Source organism: Akebia trifoliata, chromosome 5, assembly GCF_017979445.1.
Source record: "Akebia trifoliata isolate Shusen 1 chromosome 5, ASM1797944v1, whole genome shotgun sequence".
In the NCBI taxonomy this organism is placed as follows: domain Eukaryota; kingdom Viridiplantae; phylum Streptophyta; class Magnoliopsida; order Ranunculales; family Lardizabalaceae; genus Akebia; species Akebia trifoliata.
In genome coordinates this window covers 4,072,958-4,081,409 of record NC_141379.1, presented here as the reverse complement: position 1 = coordinate 4,081,409, position 8,452 = coordinate 4,072,958, and the positions used below count along the sequence as shown (strand labels likewise).

General features: G+C 31.7%; 1 pseudogene across 1 annotated transcript; it reads right to left on the bottom strand.

The window, feature by feature from the left end:
- Positions 1-2,395: 2,395 nt before the first annotated feature.
- Positions 2,396-3,755, bottom strand: LOC147401098 (transcription factor bHLH162 pseudogene; annotated as a pseudogene). The gene is made up of 3 exons (XR_015178253.1): positions 3,574-3,755; positions 2,555-2,896; positions 2,396-2,464 (listed from the first exon to the last, which is right to left on the bottom strand). The product of XR_015178253.1 is annotated as a transcription factor bHLH162 pseudogene (transcript).
- Between the last annotated feature and the right edge of the window lie 4,697 nt (positions 3,756-8,452).

Sequence of the window (8,452 nt, the reverse complement as noted above, 5' to 3'; positions counted from 1 at the left end):
AGTCCCTAAAATTAGGGTTGAGCCTACACATGTAACTTAGGATCCATTGATTGAAACAAACATTATGTAGTTCGTTTCGATTTTCGTAGATAAAGTCCATAACCTAAACAAAGTCAAGTGATCCACATATTAAGTGTTAGACCCAACATCCAAATAAATGAGTTTGACCCATAAACAATCCATAGAATTCTTAAAATTGGATTTAGACGAACTTAACCTTGAGATAAACCAATCAAAATGCTTTAAGTCAGGGTATAGTTGGAAAATTAAAGGACTTTAAGTCTATAAATATCAAAGCTTCCCTCATTTGGAGGGAACCATTATCAATTTTTCTCAGAAGATAGAAGCTCTTCATTTAGAGAACAAGAAATACTCAATTCATCATCAAGAAATGAAGCAAAGTTCTTAAAAGACTCAAACCCCGATTAAAGAGAAGATCAAGCCTAAGGCTCTTCTCTGGAAGTCAAAAAAAATAATTAGGAGAGAAGAAATTCACACAAAACTCTACAAAAGATCAAGGACAACAAAGTCTCCATTAAAGCAGTCTTCTTAACCGATTACAGGCAAAGCTCAAGGAGAAAAAATCTACATATTACCATTAGTTTTATATTTGACTGTTATTCAGTGGATACTATTGAGATCTGTATCACAATTATTATCAAATAAATAAAATCATTAGCGGTCTTGTTTCATGCATCTCAAGGTAGATCGTGAAATTTGTTGTCGACAACTACAATTATTGAACTCAACGCTTTTAAGTCATATTTAATTATTGTCGAATTCAACAATAAAAAGTGGTGAATTTGACAATAAAAATATAGAACTAGATCATAAAAAGTGGAGAGCTCGACAACAATAGACTACTAAAAAATAATTTTTTTACTAAACGGACTATTAATATACCACCCAAAACTTAGGGGCTATTTAGAAAGAAACCCTTTCATCAAGGTCCTTCAAGTAATTTTCCCAAATATTTTTGGGCTAATGAAAATCCAAATCAAATTAATGATTTCATCTATATTAGACCAGCATTTGAGAACCAAAAGAGGCAATGACAAATGATCAAAGGCCCAAAAGAGGCCATTCGAATCTTGTTTCTTTTAAAGTTTTTATTCAACTTTGAGTTGGTTTTCCTTATTTTAAGCCACATATATAATCGTTGGGATACTCAATCTTAGCAATATACTTTTGAGGTATCTATCGACAGTCACTTCCTTCGGGACTAAATTGTGGAGCAGGAGCAAGTGTGAGGGTTGGTGAGTTGATTTGCTTCGCTTTTAGCATTATCATTGGGATTCTCATTATTAGCAATATATATTTAAGATCTCTATCCATGGTCACGTCCAAAGTGACTAGATCGTGGAGTGGGTGTGGGTGAGAGGGAGGAGTACTGCCAAATTAAGAAATATCTTAGGGTGTTGAGCACCTCTGATTTTTTTTTTTTTGCTAAGCAAGCAAGGGATTAGTGGTTAATGAAGGTGATGATGGGTTCAACAGGATTTAAACCTAGGTCATGAGATCAACTCTCCTTAACCATTTACCACTTAGCTAAGTGGCACCTTCAAGGGTGTTGAGCCCTCTAGAGTGTTGCATATTGAATTATATATATCATACTCAAACATCAATTTTATTGTTAAATTATACCTTTGCTTAAGTCTAGCAATATATGCATCGGATTTTATCCGGTACCTGTCTAATTTCCTTCAGAAAAAAGATAGGATTCAGATCCAATGTTTGGATTTTCATATCGGATTCGTAATGAAAATTACAGATCCATTTCAGATTAACGCCAACTCAATCTCATAAATATGATTAATTCTTCTTCATTTTAATTTAAAAATAATAATAATAATAATAATTCTAATATTGCATAATAGGTACTGTCTTTACTTTTGGTACATAAAAATAAACTTGATTGATGTATTGATTAACATAAACTATAAAATCATACATGTAAATTGCATTTAATAGGATCGGTTTTTGGATTGAGTGAACATTTAGTCGGATTGGATTTGGTAAAAAAATTTATTGATCTGATCGGATCGCATCTGGTTCATATGATAGAAAATTTGGATTGGTATTGATCATGGCTCCACAATGTTCCATACCTATCACATGTTCGCCAGCTTCATGGTTTTTTGTATTTTTCATACTATTTATATAGCTTAACTAATATAATGGGTGTTACTATGCTACTCACGGCCTCCTACAACAAAATAGTTCTTGATAATTATTATTGTTTATTAATGATAATTCACTTACTTCCATTGATCATTGATAGATTGCTTAATATTCATTTACTATAAATAAAAACTCATAGCCACTGACAGACATTTTTTTTCAATTGTTAGTTTTGCATCTCCCCATACAGTTTAATTAAAAGATCTTGAGATGATCAATAAACCAACTCCTTCAATCTCTCAAGTATCCTTGAAGGCTCCACACCAATTCTAGAACTTGTAACCTACAAATATCAAATTGAACCAATCTGTTAGTATTTTAAGCTTGGATTTTTAAGTCTCAAACAAACATAGATGAAGATCTTAATCCTTACATGAGAATGGATTGTATGGAATATCTTATCCTCCACCACAGAGAAGCTGGCATGCACAACTTCAGCTCCTTCTTCTTCAAGAACACTGATAACTTCATTAAACATGAATTTCTTACTAAACCCACTAATCAAAATCACCTCCAAGTTAGAACCCGAGTCTCTTAGTTCAAGAACTGGGGGCATTCTTGAGCCCATTGTCGTGGAATAATCTATTTTCCCACTATTAATTTCATATCTTCTCATAAGTAATTGCTTCTTTTTCTTCCATTGTTCTATTCTTTCTTGCAATTTGATTATGTAAGTGACGGCGCGATTGATCTGAGCAAGTTGTGATTGCACCTCCTGAAACAAATAAAAAACATAATGTTTTTCATTCATTCATTAATGAACAATTAAAATAGAATAGAAAAAAAAAGTCGAAAACAACAAAAGGCTATCATGAGGAAGCTATACTCATAATCAGATAATTCATCTTCTCTTATGTTTTGGCTTATTAACAATATTCTCATAACAACTATATTATTGAAAATATATATAAAAGAGCATTGACTATAGTCACTATACTACTTTTCTTTGTTTTCAATAAAATCTTGAATTTATCCCACAGAAACATATATAGTATGTTTACAAGAGATTACCAAAAAAGGTAAAAAAGAACCCAAAAAAAATTAATACTAAAAAATGTTTGTTTCATGCGGAAATTATGTAATTGAATACGATTTTAAAATATTTATATGCCTAGATAAATTTGATTAGGTAAAGTTCGCTACAAAGTTTTTTATAAAGATTATAAAACTTATGCAGGTACATAAATATTTAAAAATAACATTTGATTACATAATTTGATAAAAAGTTTTACCCATTTCTTTATTTTGAGGATATGTTTCAAAACCCACTGAACCAAAGATTAAATTTAAGAAAAATGAAAATCCTAGTCTTAACCCACAATTGAAGCTCTCCATCAAACCCAATAAAATGTATCTCTAAGGAGTGTAAGAGAGAGAGAGAGAGAATCTCACCCTTGGGTTTTGATTTGGGATGAGAGATGCAAGTTTGAAACACAGGTTTTTCATAACTATTCTCCTGTTTTTCTCAATAGTCTTTCGTTCAAGTTTAGGGGAAGCATTGACACTCTTCATCATCTTGTTACACAAACCCAAAAAAACAAAAGAACACCAACAACTCAACAATAGAAACTTATTGTCTCCAATCTCCCAATACAAAGACAGTAGTAATGTTGTGGTACTTATAGAGAAGACATTGTCTGAAGCTGAGACTCTTTCATTGAGTCATTAAAGTGGTCGGCAGGGGCAAAAAACCAATCAACAGCTTCAAGCTTTTCAGATGTAGATAAAGACACCGTTTGACTTCACTCGTTTGTAGTGTTTTCAGGGTGGGGTCTCTTTAACCCCAGCTTATCAATAATAATAATAATAATAAAAGACACTATTTGACTTGATTGACGTGGTCTATACTCTTAGATACCTTACGATAGTATCTTAATTGACGTGGTCCATACTCTTAGATTACCTTACGACAATTCAGCTAGTTTTGGACTTTTGAGTCATTCAAGTTTGAAATTTATTGGTAAGGTGAATCCGACGGCGGATTTCATTGCAAAATCTGGAACTATTTCCACAGACTTCTATATTTTTGTTTAAATTACCTTTGTGTATAATATTTTGAATCTGACTAACCTTACTAGGTTAGAAAGGAATTTATTGGTACTAAGGGTCCTTGGGCTCACCTTGTAGCATCCAAAAACATGATCCAACACTTCAAGGTTGTTAGAGGACGAATTTCTATGAACTTTGCACTGTTGAATTTAAATTTTAAATTTGGGAGTTATGTGGAAGTTCGGTAGCCGTCCATTTTCAAAATCTTGGATCAAGTTCAAAAGATTTTTTTCATTTGATTTGAGTTTTTCGATGAAACTAAGAGGGCTATAGTGTTGAATGGCTAATGTGGTAATCTATTTTAGTAAAATAACCCTTAGTAAAGTTTAAAATCTTTATTAATTTAGTAAGGAAAATATTTCTCTAATATTTATCTTCATTGGAAGAGGGTGGGTCCAGTTGAGAAAAAAAAATTGAGATAAAGAAAGATACGTGATAATTTGACTACCCCACGTGACACACTCAATCGACTCTCTTGACTTGACAAGTTTGAGAATTGTGGATCTATGTATCTTAGGATGCAAAACTGCACTTCCTAATAAAAATGTGTATCCTGAAGGAATCAGGCATCTCGAGGCATACATATCCACAGTTATCAAACTTGTCATGTCAAGAGAGTTGATTGAGTGTGTCACATGAGGTCGTCAGATTATCACAACTCAAAAAGAAATTAAAGTGGGTTCGTGAAGATCAATGTCAATCAGGATCTGAGAACAAAAATTTGCTATCTAGAAATTTATGTGCTAAGCTAATGAACCAATGGTTTGACATCATGTACAATAAATGAGCAAGAGTAATTAGTTAGTTGAGAGAAATTTGGGGAGAAAATTGTGGTGCATTTTAAGTACCTTAGTATTTTTTTTTTGGTCAATACTCATGGCATCATGCCATTAGTTAATCAGCTTAGCACATAAATTTCGAAATAGCAAATCTCTTTGAAGATGATTTAATGTATGACATCTTATTTAAATACATTCTATAATGGTACTTTAATATCCTCTTAAAATCGGATATTCCTTCAAAAATGGACCTTTGAATGTATCTCACTGGTTGATTGGTTATTTTCACTAAAAATATTTTGGTGGTCATTGTTTGTCTATAAAGTCCATTAGGATCATATCCTAATCAATTTTTTTTTAGTGTATGAGAGCCAATGGTCTAGATTAGATCCATCATGATCTATCTCAATCTCCTCAATCCATATAAATGTATTACTTAGGTGAAATTTCTTCGAAATGATACCATAAAGAAGAATGAATTTGTTGTGGGAATAAAGGAGATTACAATATTCTTTATGTAAATTCAGTAATTTTGAGGATCTTTGAATTATGACTTTAGTTTATTAAATGAGCAGTACATCTAAAGACGATATAAAATATTATTCTTTAGATTAAACCAATTAACAATTTAATTCGAGTCAAGTCAAGCCGAAATTCGAGTCTTAACTTGCAGAGTTCAGACTGATTTAATGTCATCATACGAGATGAGGGTTCAGTAGGTCAACATACTGACGCACTTGTTCAATATTAATTGTTCCCTCCAACTGCCCTTCGAGCAACAACTGCAACAGACTCTCTAAATGTCAAGGCTCTTTATTATAAAGAGTCAAATGAAAAAAAATATGAGTCCACAGACTGATTTAATGTCTTCATACGAGTACACTAGAGTGTTGGGTTCGTTATTATTAAAAATGTAATATAAAAATATTAAAAAGTACTTTTCTTACTAAGAGTTGTTGGGCTATATGGATTATTACATTGTCAATCAACCACAACATCCGTGTAAATTTTATGGAAAAATTTATGTTCACAACAAAAAAATATATTTTTTTTTAAATATCATTTTTGAACTTGATTTAAGATGTTAAAATGAACACTTACCAAACTTTCAAATTTTAAAATTATAAATCACGGTAAAAAAAATATTTTTTTTTTAAAGTTCTTAGAATTTTGCTTTCTAAAAACCTGTGGCATCGGATCATGTTTTTGGATTCTAAAATGTGAGGTTACGACTCTTATTAAGATTTGAGTCAATTTTCAAAAAATAAGATATTTGTTGAGTCTATTTGAGAATCCAACAAAATTTGGGATAGTTAAAACAACATTTACTAGATTTTAACAAAAAAATGCTCTTTATTGTAAAGAGCATTGTTGGAGTTGCTCTTGTAGTCTAGAATTACATGTACAATTGCAATCTATCATTTTCCACAGTGCCCCTCATCCTGCATGCTGTCCATGACTCCAATTTGTAATCATCATATTTGGTTTTATATATGTTTAAAGTGACCAAATGGATTGAAAGTTTTAAAAGTACGATTAATATATATGAGTGTTGTTTAGGTGCCAACTATTTGGCTAACATTTTTGTCAATAATAAATTTTAACAGATCTATCTTGAGATTTGTGAAATAAGATCATAAATGATTTTATTGATTGTTGATGAAAAGAAGATACAGATCTCAATGTTTCCTCTGATTAACAGTCAAGTACAAAAAGATGATGATGACATATGTAGCTTTTCTTCTCTCCAGACTTCACACCTTATTGGCTAAGAAAGTTGTTTGAGTGATGACTTTACTTTGTGCTTGATTTTCTGTAAAGGTTTCTGTAGATTTTCTTCTCTCCGGGCTTCACGCTTTATCAATTGAGAAGGTTTTATTGACTTTCAGAGAAGAGCTTTATGCTTGATCTTCTCTTTAATCGGAGTCTAAATCTCTGAAGGACTTTTGCTTTGTTTGTAGAGAAGGGATTGAGAGCTTCTTCTTCTCTAGAGGGAGAGCTTCTGTCTTCTAGGAGAAAATGATCCAGATCATCTCTTAATGAAAGAGACTCTTGTATTTATAGACTAAAAAATAATTTAGGTTTCTAATTATACCCTAACTTAAAGAGGTTTAATTGATTTGTTTAAATGCTAAATTTGTCCAAATCCAATTTTAAGGATACTATAGATTATTATTGGGCCAAACTTATCTATTTAAGTATAAGGTCCAATATTTAATCTAGACCACTTGGATTTGTTGGATCATGGGTTTTCTCTATGAAAACCTAAACCTAAACCATATAAGACTCGTCCCGATTAATTGACCCCCAAATTTAATGCAAAGCCCATTTATATCTTTACGGACTTTATTATTTATTTTTTTTATATACAAAATTTGTAAAAGCCTTCTCAAAAATTTGGTGTCTACAGTTTTGTTCTACATGGGTTAAAAGTTTTGAAATTAACTGATTTTTTGTAAAGATGATCTCTATGATGGGGTTGGAAGTTTTATAATGGACTGATTTTTTGTGAGGATGAGCTCCTCATAAAAGAGATAATCTTCACAAAAAATCAGCTCATTCTGAAATTTCTAACCCATGTAAAACCAAAACGTTGGCGCCCAAATAGCTCCCAATATATAATACACTTATAATGTCTAATATGAATTCTTTTCTCCATCCTTCCATATTTATTTTTTTTTATAATTAGTGCAAACAAGTGCCAAAACACTTTTTGAAATCAACCCACAAAAATCTCAATAATCGTATAAGATGTATGTTGAATCAAATAGATCGGGATCAAAGACATGACACCTTCAAATCCATGTTAAACTGGAGTAGAAATTACATAACTACCTTCATATACAAGAGAGATCAAAACAGTAGAAGGTCGTTCTTGGAATGTATATGAAGTTGTTAATCACCATATTCTGTTTTCCCGTTAGGGATAATGTATTATGCTCTAAACCTTCCCTTTCAGCTTTATTACAAATTATGTGGTGACACAGTCATTAATATTTAAGAGACAAGATTACCCCTTATTTCACAAAGATTAAGAATAGATAACAAGTAAAGGCTTGAGGAGTCCCGCGACCTAGTTTCAAATATTGTTGAATCCACAAAAATGTGGTATAAAAGATGATTATAGCACTATGTGAAAACTGGAAAATTTGATGGAAAAAGTTGACGGGCCAAGGCCCACTGATTTTAGAAATTGAATTTTGACGATGTAGGACCGTTAAAATTCTTGATGTTCCTAAATTTGATGGCTTAGAGTTGTTGAATTTCTCCCATCCTTCATTAATTTGATAGTTATGGCCCATTGAAAATAAAAATTTGACAATGAAACATTCAACGCCAATTCAACCATTTTGTCCGTCGAATTTTATGAAATTTGATGATCCTGGACCATCAAATTTGGGCTTTTTTCACATTGTGTAGTATTTAATGAGATTGGAACCTCG